The sequence below is a fragment of the Tenrec ecaudatus genome, chromosome 8 (assembly GCF_050624435.1).
Source record: "Tenrec ecaudatus isolate mTenEca1 chromosome 8, mTenEca1.hap1, whole genome shotgun sequence".
NCBI lineage: Eukaryota > Metazoa > Chordata > Mammalia > Afrosoricida > Tenrecidae > Tenrec > Tenrec ecaudatus.
This window is the reverse complement of record NC_134537.1, coordinates 100,447,057-100,467,825: the sequence shown is the minus strand read 5'-3', so window position 1 is coordinate 100,467,825 and position 20,769 is coordinate 100,447,057. Positions and strand designations below refer to the sequence as shown.

General features: G+C 44.4%; 1 pseudogene; it reads right to left on the bottom strand.

Moving 5' to 3' along the window:
- Window positions 1-12,740: 12,740 nt before the first annotated feature.
- On the bottom strand, window positions 12,741-13,227 carry LOC142455495 (putative ribosome biogenesis protein RLP24 pseudogene; annotated as a pseudogene).
- Between the last annotated feature and the right edge of the window lie 7,542 nt (window positions 13,228-20,769).

Here is a 20,769-nt window from a genome sequence, read left to right as displayed (position 1 = left end):
TCAGGAAAGAGGCCCTTAAAACCCAGAAGGCACTGTGCTAAAAGATGGCAGCTTGAGCCTTAGGTTTGACTTGAAAGCGGGTCAATGTCTCTGGGAAGGTGAAAGGAGAATGTAACCATGTGGGGTTTACGTCAATTTAGTGTGATGTTTGAGTTTGTCTCTTCTAGCTGTGTGGCTGCTGGCCCCAGTTTCCTCTTTACATAGAGATATTAGCCATATATGTAAGGCTGACTCGCTGGGCGGTGCATAGCTGCTCCCTGAAAGTTTGGAGGCTTGCATCGGCCCAGAGTTAGCTCTGGACAAAAGCCTGGTAATCTGCTCTGGAAAAATCAGCCACTGAACACGCTCTGGGGCACAGCTCTGCTCGGCACACATGGGACTGCCATGAGTTGGTGTTGACTTGACAGCAACTGGTTTGGGTTTTAGGTGAAGCACTGCCTGCAGCCTGGAAGACAATGAATGGGCATACCACTAAGTTTTAACTCGCCTTCCTTTATTAGATTGCATAGAATTTATGGAAGAGGAAAAAAACACCATTTTAATAAATTTTAACTGCACCATTCAGTGCTATTAATCTCAATCACTGTGCTGCACTACCACCAGCTCAATCCGTTCCCGAAGCTTTGCACACCTCAAACAGAAGCTCAGGACCCTGTGAACAGTAACTCCCCTCTTCCCACCTTCTTCACCACGGTAGCCACCAGTCTACTTTTGTCTCAATGCATTTGCCTATTCTGAATATTTCTTTTTAAAATTTTTTTGAATTGTGCTTGTGATGATTATGGATTATGCCAATGAGACACTTCTGGGTAAGGGTAAAGGTGGAATTAGTCAAGTCCCAGCCTGATGATGCCTTCTTGCATGTGGTCTTTTGCATGAGAGAGAGAGAGAGAGACTTGAGCAGAGTTGAATTCTCTTTGACCCCCTGTCTTCTGGAGCGGAATCTCTCATCTGGTTCCTGCTGATCCCAGGAGCCGTCAGTGGACTATTGATAGTAGATTCATTCAGATGACTTCTGATTCATATTAGCTCTGCACCCACCAGCCTGTACCTCATCCTGCCTCTTGTTCATCAGCTTCCATATGTCTAGAGAGGCCTGACTTGTACCAGACTGTACATACTATTTCTACAACTGCATAAACCATATCTTGATTTAAATCTCTCTCTCTGCCTCTGTCTCTGTCTCTCTCTCTCTCTCTCTCTCTCAGCATATGCATGAGTCCTTGGTTTTGCTTCTTTAGAGAAACCAGCCTGGCACAGTGCTTTAGGTGAACGTTTACAAAGCAAATTCGGTTCCCATATGATAGTTTGTGCATGAAGTGTCCCCGGATGTTGGTTGCATTCCCCACCCTGTACAAGCATTCTCCCCATAGACATGCTAGATTTCCCATTTCCTTTCATTTGCATTTTCTACCCTGCCAGACTTTTCATCTTTACTTTTGGGTAAGTGTTGTCCTTCTGACTCAAATAACAAGGGTTCTCAGATAATTGATTGTTCTAAAGAGCATAGAAGGACACCGAATAAGGATGTCTGAAGAAGAATCAATGTGGACAAGAAAAAAGAAGACTCAATGTGTTTGAAGTATGGTGCTGGTGAACAATATTGAAGAACTGCCTTGAGAACAAACAGATCTGTCTTGGAAGAAGTACATTCCGAATGCTCCTTAGAAGTGAGGATGGTGAATGGTGAGTGCTTTGGACACGGCATCATGAGAGACAAGCTCCTGATAATGGACAACACGCTTGGAAAAGTAGAAGGGCAGTGAAAAGGAGGAAGGTCTTCATGGAGATGAATTAACACAGTGGCTGCAACAATGGTCTCAAACACAACCATGATTGTGTAGATGGTGCAAGACATGGTGTATTTTGTTCTATTATACACAGGGTTGCTATGAGTTGAAACCAACTTGACAACACCTAACAACAACAACAACAAAGGAATATGTTATGCTTGATGTGCCTGTCTGTTTGGTTGATGGGTAGTCTTGGGGAATGGCTTCAATTCCAGGTAAATAAGTTGTCTTAGAGCCATAGACTCAGGGGTTACTCTAGTCTCGGTAAGACCAGGAAGTCTGGTCTTTTTAATAAATTTGCTTTTCTGTTCTACATTTTCCTTCCTCTTTGTCTGGGATCCTCTGTTGTGATCCCAGTCAGAGAAATTGATAGTTGCAGGCACCTTTGAGTTCTTTTGGTTTGGGGTTGTGTAGGCTCTGGATTATAAGGTCAATTCATCACCATCAAGTCAGTTCCAACTCCTAGCGACACAAAAGGACAGTGCAGATTAGCTCTTTGGGTTTCTGAGGCTGTAAATCTTCACACATACAGAAAGCCTCATTTCCCTTCCGCATAGCTGCGGGTGGGTTCAAACCGCTTACCCTGTCGGTAGCAGTCCCTTGCATAGCCCACTACCCCACTAAAGACTGGTATGAGGTCCATTCATTCTTTCAATATATTGCTCTCTTGAATATTTGGTTTTCATCATTTGCCTTTGCTCCAGATGATATCAATGGTTGTATCTCACAAGCCTTTAAAACCCACCGAGCTACTTAGTTAAATATGGAACCTTGTCTTTATGAACTATATTGTGGCAATTGACATAGATGCCCCTCACATCTATGATCCTTTGTCTTTGAGCCTGGGAGGTGTTTGGTTCCATCTGAGAAGTTCTATGACTGTCCATTGGGCGCTCTCTTGTCTATATTAATACACATACCGTCTCTACAATTATGTGTTGTTGTTATGAAGTGACGGTGAGTTGGCTCTGACCCACAGAAACCCTGTACACAACAGAACCAAACAGTGCCTGGTCCTGCGCCATCCTCACAATGATTCTTGTGTGTGAGCTCATCGATGACAGTCATTGTGTCGGTCCATCGTGGGGAAGATCTTCCGCATTTTTGCTGCCCGGCTACCTTACCAAGCATAATGTCCTTCTCCAGGGATAACTGTGCAGACATCTCCACAGCCCATCTCCTTTCCTTTCGGAGATTCTCTAAGACCTATGCGTTTAGGGGGCAAGACTCTTGCTTCCTGATATACTTGAAAGCTGCGAATAATTATTCAAATTGCAAACTTGTCATCGTCCATCTCTGCCAACTGCTTACTGATGAGGCCCACCTGGTTTACTTCTGTCTGGGCAGGTGAGACAGCAGGCAGCAGATGGGTAAGGTATTTTTAGAAGCTGACATGGGCTGATGTATGTGACTTCCAAGATCATACACTTGCACCTCTGTTGATGAGATCTCCTGTGGGGTGAAGAACTTTCAATAGGATGAAGTCAGCTGAGCACAGGCCTTCAATGATTGGTCTAAAGCCATAGTTCTCAACCTTCCTAATGCTGTGGCCCTTTAATGCAGTTCCTCAGTTGTGGTGCCCCCCCCAACCATAACATTATTTTTGTTGCTACTTCATCACTGTAATTTTGCTACTTGTTATGAATTGGGCAACCCTGTGAAAGGGTCCTTTGACCCCCAATGGGATCGCGACCCACAGGTTGAGAACTGCTGGTCTAAAGCCTGCAGGTTGAGGTCCCAGCTTTTGGCAGTTTATTCTCGAAGGTGCCACCTTCTCACACACCTTTGTGCCTTTGCGTTCCCTATCCTTCTATACCCTCCTTGTTCTTAGATTCCCACCAAACCTTTCCCTGACACCTTCAGCGGGAGTTAGGTACCCCATAATGGCCTGCTGCATTACTGAAACCAAAGCTAGACCTTGGTGAAGCTGGGGGCTCTGTCTTACTCACTTCCATCTTACCAGAACATTATCACGTACTTGACCTTTGATAGATGTTGGTTGGATGAATAGATGATATAAATCTACCAAGTCTGTGATATTCTTGTTACACGTTGGGCTGCAAACCACAAGGTCAGCAGTGTGAAACCACTTAGGGGCTCTTCAGGAAAAAGACAGGGCTTTCTGCTCCCTTAGAGAATTAGTCTCTGAAATCCATTGGGGTTGCTGTGAGTCAGAATTAACTCAAAGGCAGTGAGTGTGTGATATCCTTTCTCTTTCTTTAAAAATTATATATGTATAATATATATTTACATAAATATACATATATATAAAGTAGGTTTTCATTTGGTAATTTCTAATTATTATTCTTATATTTCTACTTATATTATTCTTTGAGATTGGTTATATTCTTCACAATGTGTCAACATTCTTATTATTTATGTTCTGATAATTATTCCTATTAATTTAGCTTTTCTGCTCCTTTTCATCTTTGTTTTCAAGTAAATTTTGACCCTTTGGCCACATATAGTTGACTTTTTAAAAAATGGAATACAGTACTAAGGGTGAGAATGTTTATTTTATGAGCTAATCTGTTATTTACCTGAAAGATGATCTCTGGGAATGGCTTCAGTTCCAGGTGTGAAGGGGGTTAACAGGCTTGGTAGTCCCTCTGTTCTAAACTGGGCCAGTAAATCTCAACTTTTTAAGAAAGAATTTGAGTTTTGTTTCCTGTTTTTCACCCACTAGATCCAGGACCATCAATTGTGTTCCTAGTCAGAAGAGTCGTCAGGGGCAGCCAGGCACCCTCTAGTTCTGGTCTCAGCATAGATGCGGCCATGGGGGTGGGGGTGGTGGGGTGTGTGTGTGTGTGTAGGGATGGGGGGTGGTTAGTCCTGTCGTTTCTTCTTTGATTCGTTGGTTTCCTTGTTTGGTTTCTCTTTTGCTCCAGAAGAATCGAGACCAACAGTTCTATCTTAGACGGCTGTTTATAAGTTTTTAAGACCCCAGACACTAACCATCGGTCTAGGATAGAGAATGTAATGTTTATGAAGGAGGTTATGCCAATTGACCAATCTGTCTCATGAGACTATGGTCCTAAACCTTCACACTCGGTAAACCAATTCTGTGTTGTGTTCAGTTCTAGGAAGTGCCCATAACTGGGTCCCTTACGTATACATTATGAATATATACATAGCACAAACACATGTGCAGCTGTGCCTAGATCTAATTACCTAGAGATGTGTACACATATGCCCTTCTAGACACATATATGCATGCTTAGCTCCCTATGTAACTACACAGATATTCTTTGCTTGCTTTCTTCCTTCTTGGACACCACAGAGCACTCCATGATTTTGCTTTATGCTCTTAAAATGGAAATGAATTCAAATTGTTTTTGTTTTGGGAATTTTACAGCTGCCCCTGAAGTCAATAGAGATCTGAGAATTCTAGGAATAAGTATAATAATTATCATCACTTATGCTCGATTTAGAAGCTAATGGTCTTAGAATTAGGAGCCCGGGTGGCACCATCAGGTAAGGGTTGAACTGTTAACCAGAATATTAAGCATTCAAACCCAGCAGCTACTCTGAGGGAGGAAGAAGAAACCATAAGCCCCTGTAAAGGTTTGCAGCCTTGAATCCCGGGCAGGGTGGCCATGAGTTAGCAATGACGTGATTGCCGTGAGTTTTTAGTGGGTATCTCCGAATTACCTGTTTTCAGAAGGTGGGGTTAACCTCAAAGGCACAATAAATACAGAGTCCATAAATGGTGTGTCTCAGGCTGACCTGCCCCTGGCAGGAGCTCTTGAGCTGGGTTTTAGGGGGCTGGATGGGGCTCCCACAAAAGACTTGCTTTCAAACTGGGTGAAAACCCTGGAAAAGCTGTGTATCCAGGAAGTGGGGATTGAAACACAATTGCCCCCTCAGAGGTTAGCCTAGTATTTGTCACATTGAGTCTCCATTGACCTGGGCTTCAGGAATATCAGTTAAGATTTAAATCCCCCAAAGGCTGGGCTTCTACGTACCCCTTCCTCACACCTCTCAACTTCTCATGGGGAGACCCTACCAATATCCAAGGTCAAGAGCTAATGGAATGACTGAGAGGGGGGAGGTGTCTTTCTGAGAGTGTAAATTTTTACAGGAGCAAGTAGCCTCACTTTTCCCTCTTGGAGAGTCTGACCTGCCCACCTTGCTGTAAGCTGCCCAGTGTCTAAACCAGGGCGCCACCAGGATTCCTGGTTGCTGAGCTAGAAGGGTCTTCCCGAGCCCTCTTTGTGGATCACTTCACTAGGTTTCTGTGGCCTCTCAGGATCTAGAGCCACTGGGGTTAAAGTTTCACATTGCTCCAGGGAAGATGTAACTAAAACCAATAACCCTCCTGAGGGGAGGGTGTGCAGGCTAGTGTGGTGAGAAGAGGCAGATGGAAGCCCATAGACTCTAAAGCAGTGATTCTCAACCTTCCTAATGCTGAGACCCTTTAATGCAGTTTCTCATGGTGTTGTGACCCTAACCATAAATTTTTTTCATTGCTACTTCACAACTGTCATTTTGCTACTGTTATGAATCAGGCGGCCCCTGTGAAAGGGTCATTTGAACCCCCCAAAGGGGTCAGGACCCACAGGTTGACCTTCACACTCAAATTGTGGAGCCTGGTAATCACTAGAGAACCAAGACCTGGCGCTGGTGAGAACTTGCCCTAAGCCCGACTTAAGTCCCTGAATTTGCCTCATTGCATCAACAAAATGACATACCAGAAGCCCTGCGAACATGTTACTTCAGAGGCTGAAATTATAGACTCGCGAGAGGCAAACACGGCGATTTGTGGTAATAACTGTTCTAGTAAATGTTGGCCTTGCTTGAAATCTCTCCCTGAACCCCACCCCCACCCCCCACTGCCAGTGCCGACCAGGTTGGGAGGCAGAGTGACTATTTTCTGTTTGTTTGTGTTTGAGAGCCAAGCTGTCTGGACAGCCGTCTGGAAGGATCTCTTCCCCAATCAGGAGCCACCTCCGCACCCTGGGGCTGCCTGGATAAACACGCAGAAGACCCAGAGGGATCGTTCGCTGGGGGCAGAGGAGGTTTCTAGTGGAACCTCTGGCAGTTACTATCCTAGTGTAGGTCAAAAAGAATTGCTACAGAATCACAGAAGTGTTTATTAAACAAAAAATATTGAAATGTGAAGCTTTTGTTTCTGCCCGTATGTTCCTCACTGGGACGTTTCTGAGGGCGGTGTCTCCACCTGGCTAACCCTTCCCCAAAGAAGTCCGTGTGCTTTCATTGACACCGCGTTAACACAGCAGTCTGGGCATTGCCCAGGGGCTCGCTCGAATCATGCTCCTCTTTGAGTTTGGAGAACAGAATGCAGCCGAAAGGGGACAGTAGGGGCATAGGGGATGTGCGGTAAGATTTCCCAGGGGAATTCTCTACCTTCGTAGAGATCGCCCAGATCAGGAGCTCACAGACGAGCCCTTGACCCCTTTGCCGAAGGAGCAGGGCAGTGTCATGTTGGCAGACAAAGCTGATCTCTGCCTTGAATTGAACAGGCCTGGCAGATGCCCTGAGAAGCCACGGTTAGGTTGGGCATTTCCTTGTTAGGGCAGCCTAACAAAACTAGATCCATGTCTTACTGAGACAGCTTGTCTGTAGCCACCACTGATCTCAGACACATGTTTGAAATCTTTGCTGGGGATACACCCAGGCATGTGTGACCTGGAACCACGGTAGCAAGACTTTTATGACATACCCTCAGATGTCTCTAAATGAATTCAGTCTTTTCCCTTTAATTCTTAGGAATTCAAACGATGCCTTAGGGAAAGGAAGCGAAAACAATTTAAACAATGGTGCTCACCCTTGTCTGCACTTCAGAATTACTAAAAAGATTGGTTTACTAACATATAATTCACACACCATCAAATCCAATGATTTAAATATATTAGAAGAGTTGTGTAATCATCACTATAATCAATTTTAGAATGTTTTCTTCATTCGTGCACCCATTATTATTAGCTCCCTATCCCCCCCTCCACCTGCCCTGTCATAAACCTTAGGAACTGATAAGCTAGTTATTGTCTCTATAGATTCACCTATCCTGAATTTCATATAAAGAAAATCATACAAAACAAACCAACCGACCACAACAGGAAACACAAGAAAACCTCAATCTCAAAGAAAGAAGGAAATAATAAAGACCAGACCAATGAAAAATGGGCCCCAAGGGAAAACAAATGAGAAGATGTTAGATTTTAACCCAACTCTATCTGCAGGGGGAGCAAGCTCAGCAGCTCCAGCCCACCAGCCACGCCATGGAAGACAGATCAGTGCATTCACTTGCCAAAAAGCCACAGCCTGTGGGGGAACTTTCAAAAACCCACGTGCCCAGGCTATCCATCAGAATCTCTGGTGTCTGGGCACAGGCGCCTGCCGCTTCTAAAGCAACTCAGGTGATTCTAATGTGCAACCACGGTTGAGAACCTGTGACTTAAGTGGCACTTGGGGTTCTTCCAGCCATTCTACCCAGTGTCTAAGAGCCTGCGTAAGCATGAGACGGAAGACAGGACTCTTCCAGGGCCTTCCTTGGGAGCTGGGTTCTTGTGTCCTTCAAAGGATGCTTTCTAATGCAAGAGGGCATTTCAAGATAGGCATTTCAGGTCAACAATCATCTGCTTCAACCACTTGCTTCTGAATGTCGTGGGCAATTGGAGGGATTTTTAAGAGCAGTGTTGTTTACAGGAAGATCTTCAAACCTAACCTGGCATGACTCCTGAATGCACTTTCACACAGGATAGAAAGTCACATGCGGCGCCCCCTGCCATTTCTCACACCTCTGGGCTGGTCCTCAGGTCCCATAGTTACACGTGGCTGTGTGCCGTGAGTTGGTTCCCACACACAGGGGCCCCATAGGTCTGCGTAGAACGACTGCAGTAGGGTTTTCCAGGCGGTGACCCTGGTACAGGCAGTGAACAGGTCTTTTCTCCTGTGGGTCTGCTGGCGGGTTCACATGGCTTTTTGTTCTCGGCAGAGCCCTTAACAATTGTGCCGGTAGGGCCCTCTCACAGACACGTCTTCCCAATGTTTCTCTATGGCCCTCACCCTGCTCTGGGCTGTTCCTTATCTTCCATCAATGGGTATCGCCTCCTCACTGCCCGCTCTCTGTCTCATTCTCCTCCGCGCCATCACCTGCCTGCCTTCCGATGCAAATGGCCTTTGCTCGTGTCAGTCCCTCTGAAGAAGCCTGCAGTGCTGCCCCGTTGCTTTCCCGATACAGTTTAACCTCATTGGCATGCTCTCCCGTAGGCTAATCGCAAAGCACGTTTTCAACCCCGTCTCCCATCCTAGCTCCTAAGGGCCCCGTCGTCCAGTCACATAGAAACTTGCTTTGTCATGAGCTTTTGCTTATCCTGTTTCCTCGGTTGGGTATTTCTGTCCATGTGGGGTACTTCTTACTTGTCTCTTAACAGCCCACGTTCCAATCTGCTCCCTCCTGCAGGCAGGATCAGGGGCCCGTTTTCCATGCCCCCCCGCAGCATAGACAGGCATCACCCAGGTCACGACTATATTGTGAGCACGGGTTCCTTTGCAGTTCTCCACCTGGACTGCAAGCTCCTTGAGGACAGGAACTGGGTCGTTTCTTTGTGACCATGCTGCCTGTACAGTCCCTGGAAGAGAGAAGGCCATTGTGTTCGCAGCTTGACATTGCTTTGCGACATCTCATCTCTCCTTTTGCAGATCTGAGCCCTGGCTCAGACCTGCTTGGCTTTTACAAACCTTTGAGGGAGCAAGCGTTTGCCTTGGGCCCCTTCCCATCTTTCCATTTTGCAGTTGTTTCTCCTTTCCTTCAGATTCCTCTGAACGGTTTCCAACTTTCTCATCCCCAGAAACTCTGAAATTCTCTCTCTCCCTATTGAAATATGTTCTCAGAATAAGTACATGTGCTCTGCAGCACAAGTAACTGCTGTTACCTTTCCCAGGCCTACTTACATTTTAACAGAGAAAGTCAAAGAAATTACTTTCTAATTGTGGAAACGTCAGGCTACAGGTCTGGGAGGAGGGGCGGTCAGAGATAAAACTGGAAGGTGAGGCAGGCATCTATGGAGACTGACTTCAAAGACCATCTCGCCTTTACTTTGACTGTAGAATGGGGAGGAAAATGTGAAGCTTAATCACCTACTGTAGGAAGGCAAAGAGAGGAGTTTATGTGCAAGTTTGGGTTTTCTCATGGCTCACCCAAAAGTCCACGTGGTCCTCCTTGTGTAGGGATTTCTGGGGACCTTCCCAGGGAAAGTGTATCCCAATGGTTACAAAAGTCAGACGTCATGACAATGAGAATGGTCTATGGAGTGCTAGCTGTAAAGCCAGCAGTTTGAAAGGACGAGCTACTCCCATGAACAGTGACAGCTTGGGAAACCCACAGCAGCAGCTCTTCCCTGTCCTAGAGAGTCGCTGTGAGCTGAAGGCAGAGAGTTTGGTTTGGATTTATGGAAGCCTTGCCCAGGAAACCCAATGGGGGCAGTTCTGCTTGGTCCTGGAGGGCTCTGACTCCATAGCACACAACCACAACAACATACAATTATCCTAAAAGACACGAGTTGGCATAAGAAGGCTGGGAGATGAGAATCCGAACAAAAGGACAGAAAGGCATCCGTGGGGACCCAGCTGGAAGATGCAGAGCAGAAGCGGGTCAGTTGTCATCAGTGAGCAGAGAGAAGTGAGTACGGGAGAAGCGGGCTGCTTGTGACTGAGGCCATGGATGCTGAGCAGGCTGGGGAAGGCCATTTAAGTGGGCACTGGCAGGACTCGCCAGGCTGGGGATGGTTGGGAACATGTTCTGGGCAGGGTTGAGGGCTCGCATCCTGAAGATGAGCCACATCTGGCCTATTTCACACCACCTCTGGCTATGATGTAACTCATGCTCTCCTGAGGCTGTGACCCCTATGCCACAGAAACCACCAACAGAGGGTGTCTTGATACTAGTGGGCTGTCCAGTGGCCTGTGATACCAGCCAACGTGCAGTTTTCTAGATGGCAGGGTTCGCCTTGCCACACACACACACACACACACACACACACACAGACACACACACACAGAGACACACACACACACACACACACACACACACACTTCATTTTCAGACAAAAACCCAGTGATCTTTGGGCCAGGCTATCAAGGTGCTTGACTCCTGCTATGTGACCCCTCATTCAGAAGGACATTCAGCCACTGGGCAGTGTCTAGCTTTGACTATTTAAGAAGGTCCTTAATTGCATACTTGACAGCCGTCTCTCCGTCCACAATCACAGCTTGATTTCCTCCACTCTCTTTAGAGGAGACATGATGCTATAAATAGGCAGCGTAGGTACTGACCACTTCATTTCAAAGCCTCCACCCAGACCCCCTACTTTGCTTTCTCCATCTTCTTTTGCCATTGGGTTGAGACGCTGTGTGTGTCCACGGGGAATTGTGTTCCATCGGGTTTCATGGAGTTGTTGTTCAGTAGAAGGCTGCCATGTCTTTCTTCCAAGGCACCTGATGGTGACCTGGAACCTCCATGCTTTTGGCCAGTAGCAGAACGCATGAACTGTTTGCATGCCGGGGCTCTCCCATATTCTCCTACCCTTTGCTCAATCCTCTTGGTCCCTTGTTAGGATTTCTTTCCTTTGTCTCAAAACATTATCTGTTGTGAGGGTGGACATTTCCTAGTATCCTTTTCAGTCTCTTAGACTTCGAGTGTCTCTTTACCAGATCTTGCTAAAGGGGACACAGAGTGGGGACGACAACGTGGAGTGGGCGGGAGGCAGCAGTGTGTGAAGGGAGAGAAGGCAGCTGAAAGGGGGTGCGTGGCGGAGGGATGACAAAGACCAAAGACACCTAGTTCCAATTGGTCTTTTCCTGCAATGGCTGTACTTTCTAAAAACCCTTCCAGAATGCTGGAACCCAATGCAGGGCTTTTGTATCGAGTGTGAAGGGTTTGTTTTAAGACTAGTCTGCACACTGAAATGTTATCACTTCCAGGCCAGGTGAATGATTGTCAATAGGACATTTCTGTTGTTTTAAAAATAATTTTTACAATTGTGAGTTACATTTCAGATCACCCATGCTGCATTCAACAATTCAAACCAGGCATCAATCCTCATCCCTCACATTCTAGCCCCTCTCCCTCTTATGGATCACTGTTCTCCCTTTCTCCCAAGTCACCGTCTATCAACCTGCCAGACCAGAGCTTTCCAACCTTCCTCATGCCCCACCCTTTCATACAGTTCCTCATGTGGTGGTGACCCCCAACCGTAACATGATTTTCATTGCTACTTCATCACTGTCATTTTGCTTCTGTTATGAATCTGGTGATGCGACCCATGTGAAAGGGTTGTTCAACTCCCAAAAGGGTCGTGCCCCACAGGTTGAGAACCACTGTGCTGAACCATTGCTTCATTTTCCACTTTTGCTCTTCCTCTCTTGGAAACCTTGAATGTCTGTTCCGCTTGGTATGACGGTCTTCATCTTTTTTTTGTCCTTATGGTCGTGGACTCCCACTATATTGGTCCTCTCAGTTGACTAACTTCACTCAGCGTCGTGTTCTCCAGGTCCATCCAAGTCGTGAGGTGCTCTGTGGTTTCATCACTGCTTTTAGTGATGCGTAGTCTCCCACTGTGCATAAATACCAATGTTTCTTTTTCCACTGCAAAGAAAATTTTATTTTATATACCATTAGTCGTGAAGTTTTGCTGCTTAGTGCCAATACCAAATATGGACCATTTCATCCACAATTCACTTCTATAGTGAAAATTTTTAAAAATTGTTATTTAAGTAAGTATATCTTCCAGTGGAGATTTAACACTCAGATGCAATTGAACATCTATAACATCTAATGCTTTATAGACAATGATGGAGGAGGGCTATATTTTTAATCCTCTTTCTTCTGAGTGACTTATGTAAAAATAAATCGATCGTCTAGAAGTGCCAAGTCTCCACAGTTTTCAAATGCCCACAGAGAAATGGCCACACACGGCAAGATTTTTAAAAAGCATCTTCCTGCTCAGCATCCTCCTGTAATTTCGATGCCATTTTGCCTGCCAGCCTCTTTCCTTTGCCTGCAAGAAGTGCCTGGGGAAGATGGATGTTTGCTTGACTCCTTTGATGTCCTGAACTTTCTGTAGCTCTTCGTTTTTCTCTATCCTGTTCATTATGAACGTGGCGTGGTGTTTCTGCTTGATCGCGTCGACTCTCTTCATGCCTTCAAGAGTTTTATTCCATAGCTCTCACTTTTATTTGACAGGCTCATTTCTATGTTTTTTTGAATTCAAATGACTTATCCACTAGAAGCACTTTACCAGCTGTTTTTTCAGAATGCTTTAGCCCATCCGATTTCGTGAGGATTATGTTGCTTTTAAAACTTTTGATGACATTTGGATTTACAGAACGGGGACATCTTGCAGTTGTTGCGCATGAACACCATGCCGTGGCTGGTATAAGTGACACAGAAATAACACTTCTGAATATGCATGGTGACCCTGCGTGGGTCAACACGCTCACTGGTCCATTGGTGAGCGTGACCTGGCAGCTCACATGTCTGTTTGTGTATGACTCTAACTCCTTTAGGGTATACACCCATCAGAGGCACTGCTGGCTTGCGTGGAAGTTCTATTCCCATGTTGCTTTCCACGTGGCTGCACATATTTACAGTCCCACCAGCGGTGGGTGAGTGTTCTGATCTCTCCACTCCCCCTCTAGCATTTGGTGTTTTCTGGTTTTAGTTTACTATGTTTATTATCATGTGTTTAGCCATTTGGATGTCATTGTTGGTAAACTATGTTTATTATCTTTGTCTACTGTTTAGTTGGATTCTTTTCTTATTTATTTGTTTTTTTTTCTTATTGAGGTAGTGCAGTTTTCTACAGGTTTTAGCGATTTGCCTTTTGTCTGTTGTGTTGTTGCTAAAGATTCTTTCGCAGCCTGTGGGCTCCATGTTTACTCTTTTGGGTCTTATTTGTACTAGGTCCCAGTCATCGACTTGGTCAACTGCGTGTGCTTCCTTCATTATGGTTGATAGCATGTATATGCCCTGCAACAGGGCCCTTAAGTTTGTCTCTGTTTTCTCATTGATCATCTTCATAGCTCTAGGATTTACATTTAGGTCTTGGATCCATCTCCAGTTTGCTTTTGTACCAGAATGAGAGATGAGTCCTGTTTCATTCTTCTGAAGATGAAGGTCCAATTTGCCAGCACTATTTGTTGAAGAGACTATCTCATTCCCATTTAACTTTTTGGGTCCTTTGTTGAAGATCATCAACATGACATCTTAACCTGGAAAATCCAGACTGTAGGAGGGCCATCCAGTCTGGTGATGACTGACAGTAGGTCACCTTGGTAATTGCCAACTGCCGATTGACGCTGGTAAAATCCTTTATCCCATAAGCATTGATAGAATGGAGTGGATGTGTCTACTCTAGACTACTGTTCTGATCAGTCTGATCACACTCACCTCCCAGCCCTAACAAGAAGCACTGCTGCCCCAAGAGTTGAGAAAAATGGCTGAAAATCCAGGACTTCTGCTTTCCTTGTCTGAGGCCTAATGAAAAGCAATTTACCTAATAAGCAAGGTAAGCAAGGATTTACTTGTGTTGCTTACTAATCTATAATGAACAGTTTCCCATGTTTTCCACCACTATTCACCACAGAGGAGTAAGTAAGCACAGGTAACCCCATGCTTACTTTGCTTACTGGATACTCTGTCCCAGTCAGGGATTGTAAATTTCAGAAGATATTTTGATTCTGTAGGAAGATGCTGTGGGAGGGAGACAGATGCCAGCCATACCTTGAAGCAGAATCTTTGATGTGGTGAAAGAAAAGGGACACTCTTCGCTATAGATTAGCAAGTATGCACAAGTAAGCCTGTGCTCACCTTGCTTATTGGGTAATCCAATAAACAATCAGTTTTTCTTTCACAGGAAATAAAAGACTGGGGGTGGGGCAGGGAGAGAAAGACTGGGGGCGGGGCAGGGAGAGAAAGACTGGGGGCGGGGCAGGGAGAGAAAGACTGGGGGTGGGGCAGGGAGAGAAAGACTGGGGGCGGGGCAGGGAGAGAAAGACTGGGGGTGGGGTGAGAAGGAGCAAAACACAAAGATGGGAACACACTAACCCAGTCCCCTCAGAACATCTTGGGGGAGACCACAAGAGTCTGGCTTTCTGCAAACAGCCGGGGCCCGAGTCAAATCTACATTGCCTTTCACAGGATAAAGGAAGGAGTTCTCTATTTTTCTGATGGGAAACAAGGAGGGTGGAATCGAGTGTCATGAAACATTGTGAAAGAGTCCATGTTTCCATCTCCTCCTCCCCTTGCAGGCCTGGAGCAAGGTCTATGTGCTCCCTCACACCAAGCCCACAAGGCCAGTACACACAAGCCAGGTTTGCCCTGTGAGTCTGTCTCCTCCTTGTCGGTAGTATCTGAGTCTTGTCCATGTTCATTCTCCCTCTTGATGCCTAATGGTGCTGTGCATGTAGCAGCTCTTCAGTCACATTTAGTGACAGAAGCGGCAATCCTGAAGCTCTGCAGAACCGCACCATCTGCTAGGGATTACATTTCATCCTCCCAAAATACGTCTTGGAATCATGAGATGGAATCAGCTTTATGTGACTGGTAAGGTCGCTGAGAGGATGGTCAAGAAAACCCTATGGAACATCTCTGTACCCTCAGGGCCTGGTGCAATGGGGTTGGCAAACTTGTGGGTATAATTGAATGTAATGCAATATAATTTAGTCAGTGCATCCCTTGAGATCATACCAATGTTGGGTAGATCATAAGCCTATCACTTCTGTTCATAAAAAGAGCAGAGACATACACAAATAGGGGAAGACAGATCCGTGATCATCTAAAAGTCAAGGGACCAGGAAATGCCAGAGGCTGCCAACAAGAAAGGCATTGACTGAAAAGACCCTGATTTGAACGTCTAGTCTCCAGAACTGTGGGAAAAAAAATCTGTTCTTTAAAGACACTCATTTTGTGTTTGTGTTTTGGAAATACTGGGTAACAAAGACACCATCCAGTCTCTTTTCAGAACAGAGAGTCTGGGCCATGGCACTAAGATGGGAGAGGTATTCACAAGCCCACCTGGATTTCATGTGACCTTGGTAAAGGTACTGTTTCTCTGCCATAGCCTTCCCTGGCCCCCGCTGCTCCCTCTGCACACACACAGGTTTGCCCATCTGTGCACAAAATGCTCCAGATTCTGGGATGGAACACAGTCTATCCAGGTGCAAATGATTGCTACTTTGCTACTTCAATATCCTCCCTTTTTCCTTTCAAGTAGTCATTGAAATTAAACTAAAAAGAAATATTTGCACAGAGATTTCCCCAAGGCCATTTTTAATACACCTGGTAATCAGCGCTGGCTTTCAAAAGTATGGTTATTATTGCTTTAAAATTATTGCATCATTTGACTAAAATCCTCGGTGAATGTTCCTGATGAAGATTAAAAATTTTTTTTATTAAAAATATTTTTAAATTAGGCTATTTTCCTTCCTTTTCATCCAAAGGAAAGAGCTACCTCATTGTTCCTGTAAATTTAAATGAGAGACAACTTCCTTGACTATATCTTATAGTTTCTTCTTCTGGCTTTCAAATGTTTTCTGTATACATGAGATTCTGTGATACACAGATGTCACAACCCCAGTTTCTGACAGCAAGGAGGACTTGAAGCACTTGCTGATGAAAATAAAAGACTTACAGCCTTTAGTATGGATTGCAATTCAGTGCAAAGACAATTCCCTCAGTTGGACCAATAGACAACATGATGGTAAACGCACAAAAGATTGAAGTTGTCAAGGATTTAAATTTGCTGGATCCATAATCAGTGCTCAAGGAAGTAGCCATCCAGAAACCAAAGGACATCTTGCCATCTTGCACAGGGTCCATGACCTTTTTAATGTGGTGAAGACCAAGGATGTCATTTGGAGGACAAAGGGGAGGTTGATGATGGGATTCAGCTAGTTTGCACTTGTTGGACAGAACTAATCGATACATAATTTATTGTAGAGTTTGGCAAACTGGTTGTTAAAATACACTTGTAATCAGGGTACTCTCTAAGGTGGGTAGTTGCCTGGGTATTGCCCAATGTGGAAATCATAAATTTACATTTTCTACTCTTTTTTTGTACATTCATCTGTGCAACTCTTTCTTATACCAATCTAGTGTGTGCACCTATTTCATTATTCTTATTTAAGTATTAAGTGTGTGAAATAAAAAACTACCTTTTGGTATATATATTTTTATACTTAAAACCATCATTAGGACAGCAAACTGATTGGTAAACTACTTGAATTTTACCATTGACCAAAGCCATGATGTTTTCAGTAGCTACCTATGCATGTGAATGTTGAAAATGAATAATAAAGATCAAAGAAAAACTAAAATATTGGCATTATGGTGTTGGTAAAGAAAAACAAACTATGGACTGCAAGAAAAACAAACAAATCTCTCTTGGCAAAATCACAGCCAGAAAGCATCACTTCAGCTCATGTACTTTAGACATGTTATCAGGAGAGATTAGTTCTTTGAAAAGGACATCATGCATGGTAAACTAGAAGATCACTGAAAAAGATGAAAACCTCGATGAGATGGATTGATACAGTGGTTGAAACAATAGGTTTAAACATAACAACAGCTGTGGGATTGTGAAGAATCTGGCAGTGTTGTGCTATGATGGCACACATATGTACATATATAAGATAAGCTTATCTCTCTATATATAGTTGTTGTTGTGAGGTGTCATTGAGTTAGTTCTGTTCATAGTGACCCTATGCACACAGAACAAAACACTGCCCAGTCCTGTACCATCCTATGCTTGAGCCCATTGTTGTAGCCACTGTATCAACCCATTTCCTTGAAGGAAACCCAGGGACAAGGGAACAACAAGTGATCCAAAATCAGTGGCAAGGAGGGTATAAGAGACCTGGTAGGGCTTGATCAAGGGAAATGTAACCCAGAGGAATTACTGAAACCCAAATGAAAGCTGAGCATGATAGTGGGACAAGAGGAAAGTAAAAGGAAACAGCGGAAAGAACTGGGAGGCAAAGGACATTTATAGAGGTCTAAATACAGGCATGTACATATGTAAATATATTTATATATGATGATGGAGAACTATATCTATGCGCATATAATTTTAGGTTTAGTATTAAGGTAGCAGATGGAGATTGGGCCTGTATTCAAGTAAGTACTCCTTCAATACGAGAACATTTGTCCTATTAAACTGGCATTCCATGATGCTCACCTTCCCAGCAGGGTTGCTGAAGACAAATGGGTGCGTAAGCAAATGTGGTGAAGAAAGATGATGGTGCCCAGATATCTAAAGATATAGTGTCTGGGGTCCTAAAGGCTTGAAGATAAACAACAGCCTTCTAGATGAGAAGCAACAAAACCCACATGGAAGAAGCACACCTACCTGTGTGATCATGAAGTGTCGATAGGATCAGTTTTAGGCATCAAAGAACAAAAACTCATATCATTGTGAATGAGAGGGAGTGCAGAGTAGGGACCCAAAGCCTATCTATAGGCAACTGGACATCCCCTTACAGAAGGGTCATGGGGAGGAGATGAGCCAGTCAGGGGCAGTGTAGTAACGATGAAACATACAGCTTTCCTCTAGCTCTTAAATGCTTCCTTCTCCCAACTATCATGATCCCAATTCTACCTCACAAAGCTGGCTGGACCAGAGCATGTACACTGGTACAGAGAGGAACTGAAAACACAGGAATCCAGGATGGATGATCCCTTCAGGACCAGTGCTGAGAGTAGCATTACCGGGAGGGTAAAGGGAAGATGGAGTAGAAAGGGGGAACCAATCACAAGGATCTACCTATAACCCCCTCCCTTGGGGACAGACAACAGAGAAGTGGGTGAAGGGAAATGTTGGATAGTGTAAGACATGACAAAATACAGTGTAAGACATAACAAAATAATAATAATTTAGAAATTGTCAAGGGTTCATGAGGGAGGAGGTGGAGAGGGAGGGGAAAATGAGGAGCTGATACCAAGGGCTCAAGTAGAAAGCAAATGTTTTGAGAATGATGGTGGCATCAAATGTACAAATGCGCTTGACACAATGTATGTATGGATTGTGATAAGAGTTGTGTAAGTCCCCAATAAAATGATTTAAAAAAAGAAGAGTTATAGTTCCAAGGCCTCAAATAGAAAGCAGATGCTTAGAAAATGATGATGACAACATATGTACAAATATGCTTGATACAATTGATGTATGAAATGTTATGAGAGCTGTAAGAGTCCCCAATAAAATGATTTTTTTTAAAGTAGAGTGTAGCAAAGGAAAAATGTCACTCTGAGGACTAAGGTGCACCTGACCAAAGCCATAATGTTTTCAATTGTCTCAATACATGTGAAAGTTGGACATTGAAGGTAAACAAGAGGCCATCTAGCTGAGAAGCAACAAAGCCCACATGGAAGAAGCACACCAACCTGTGCGATCACGAGGTGTTGAAGGGATTGGGTATCAGGCATCATCAGAACAAAAAATCATATCATTGTGAATGAAGGGGGGTGTGCAGAGTGGAGACCCAAAGCCCACGTGCAGGAAATTGGACATCCCCTTACGGAAGGGTTGCGGGGAGGAGACGAGCCCGTCAGGGTGCAGTGTAGCAACGATGAAACATACAACTTTCCTCTAGCTCTTAAATGCTTCCTTCCCCCAACTATCATGATCCCAATTCTACCTTACAAATCTGGCTAGACCAGAGAATGTACACTGGTACAGATAGTAACTGGAAACACAGGGAATCCAGGGTGGATGATCCCTTCAGGACCAGTGCTGAGAGTGGCGATACCAGGAGGGGGAAGGGAGGGTGGGGTGGAAGGGGGGAACTAATTACAAGGATCTACATATAACCTCCTCCCTGTGAGAGGGACAACAGAAAAGTGGGTGAAGGGAGACATCAGACAGTGCAAGATATGACAAAATAATAATTTATAAATTATCAAGGGTTCATGAGGTCGGGGGGAGCAGTGAGCAAGGGGGAAAATGAGGAGCTGATGCCAAGGGCTTAGGTGGAGAGCAAATGTTTTGAGAATGATGAGGACAATGAATGTACAAGATGTGCTTTACACAATTGATGAATGTATGAACTGTGATAAGAGTTGTATGAGCCCCTAATAAAATGATTAAAAAAAAAAAGAAAGTTGGCCATTGAATAAGGAAGACTGAATAAGAATCAATGCAGTTGAATTGTGATGCTGGAGAAAAATATTGAAAGTACTATGAACTGCCAAAAGGACAAACAAATCTGTCTTGGAGAAGTACAGCCACAATGCTCCTTAAGTGCAAGGATGTTGAGACTTGTCACATACTTTGGGCAAGTTATTAGGAGAGAAAAGTCCCTTGGTAAGGTGGTTGGGCAGTGAAAAAAAGGAAGACCTTCAACAAGATGGATTGATTCAGTAGATGTTCTGTAGACTCAAATGCAAGAATGGTTGTGAGTAGTCCTATTTGATATTCAACTTATGAAGAGATCACCCTACTGGATATCCTCATGAAGAGATGGGTGCTATAGAGAAGTATGGTGAAGAAACCACATGGTGCCCAACTATCAGAAAGAACGGTGTTTGGGCTCTTAAAGGCTTGTCTTCAAGCAAGCAGCTATCCAAGTGAGGCATCAACTAAGTCTACACGGAAGAAGCACAGAAGCTTGTGCGATCTGAGGACTGTAGATAATGAAATACAAATCCAAAGGAGGGAATAGTATCAGAGCATAGATTTTGAGCACCCAGTTTGCAGAAGGCTATGGATGACAGTGGGAAGCCCAAAATCCATTTGCAGGGTCCCCACATGGAGGAGGCCACCGGCGATTCTCCTCTGACCGTAGTGGAGGCATGTGGAGGGCTTTGCTATCAGACAGAGAGCACTGTGAGGTTGGTCACGGCAGATGTAGTTATCTTACAATGTAATGTCCTATCATTTGACCTCCTTTTGACCCATTTTAAAGTGATTGCAGTTTAAAATAAATGAAGGTAAATACATGTGGATTAAGCCTTTGCTAA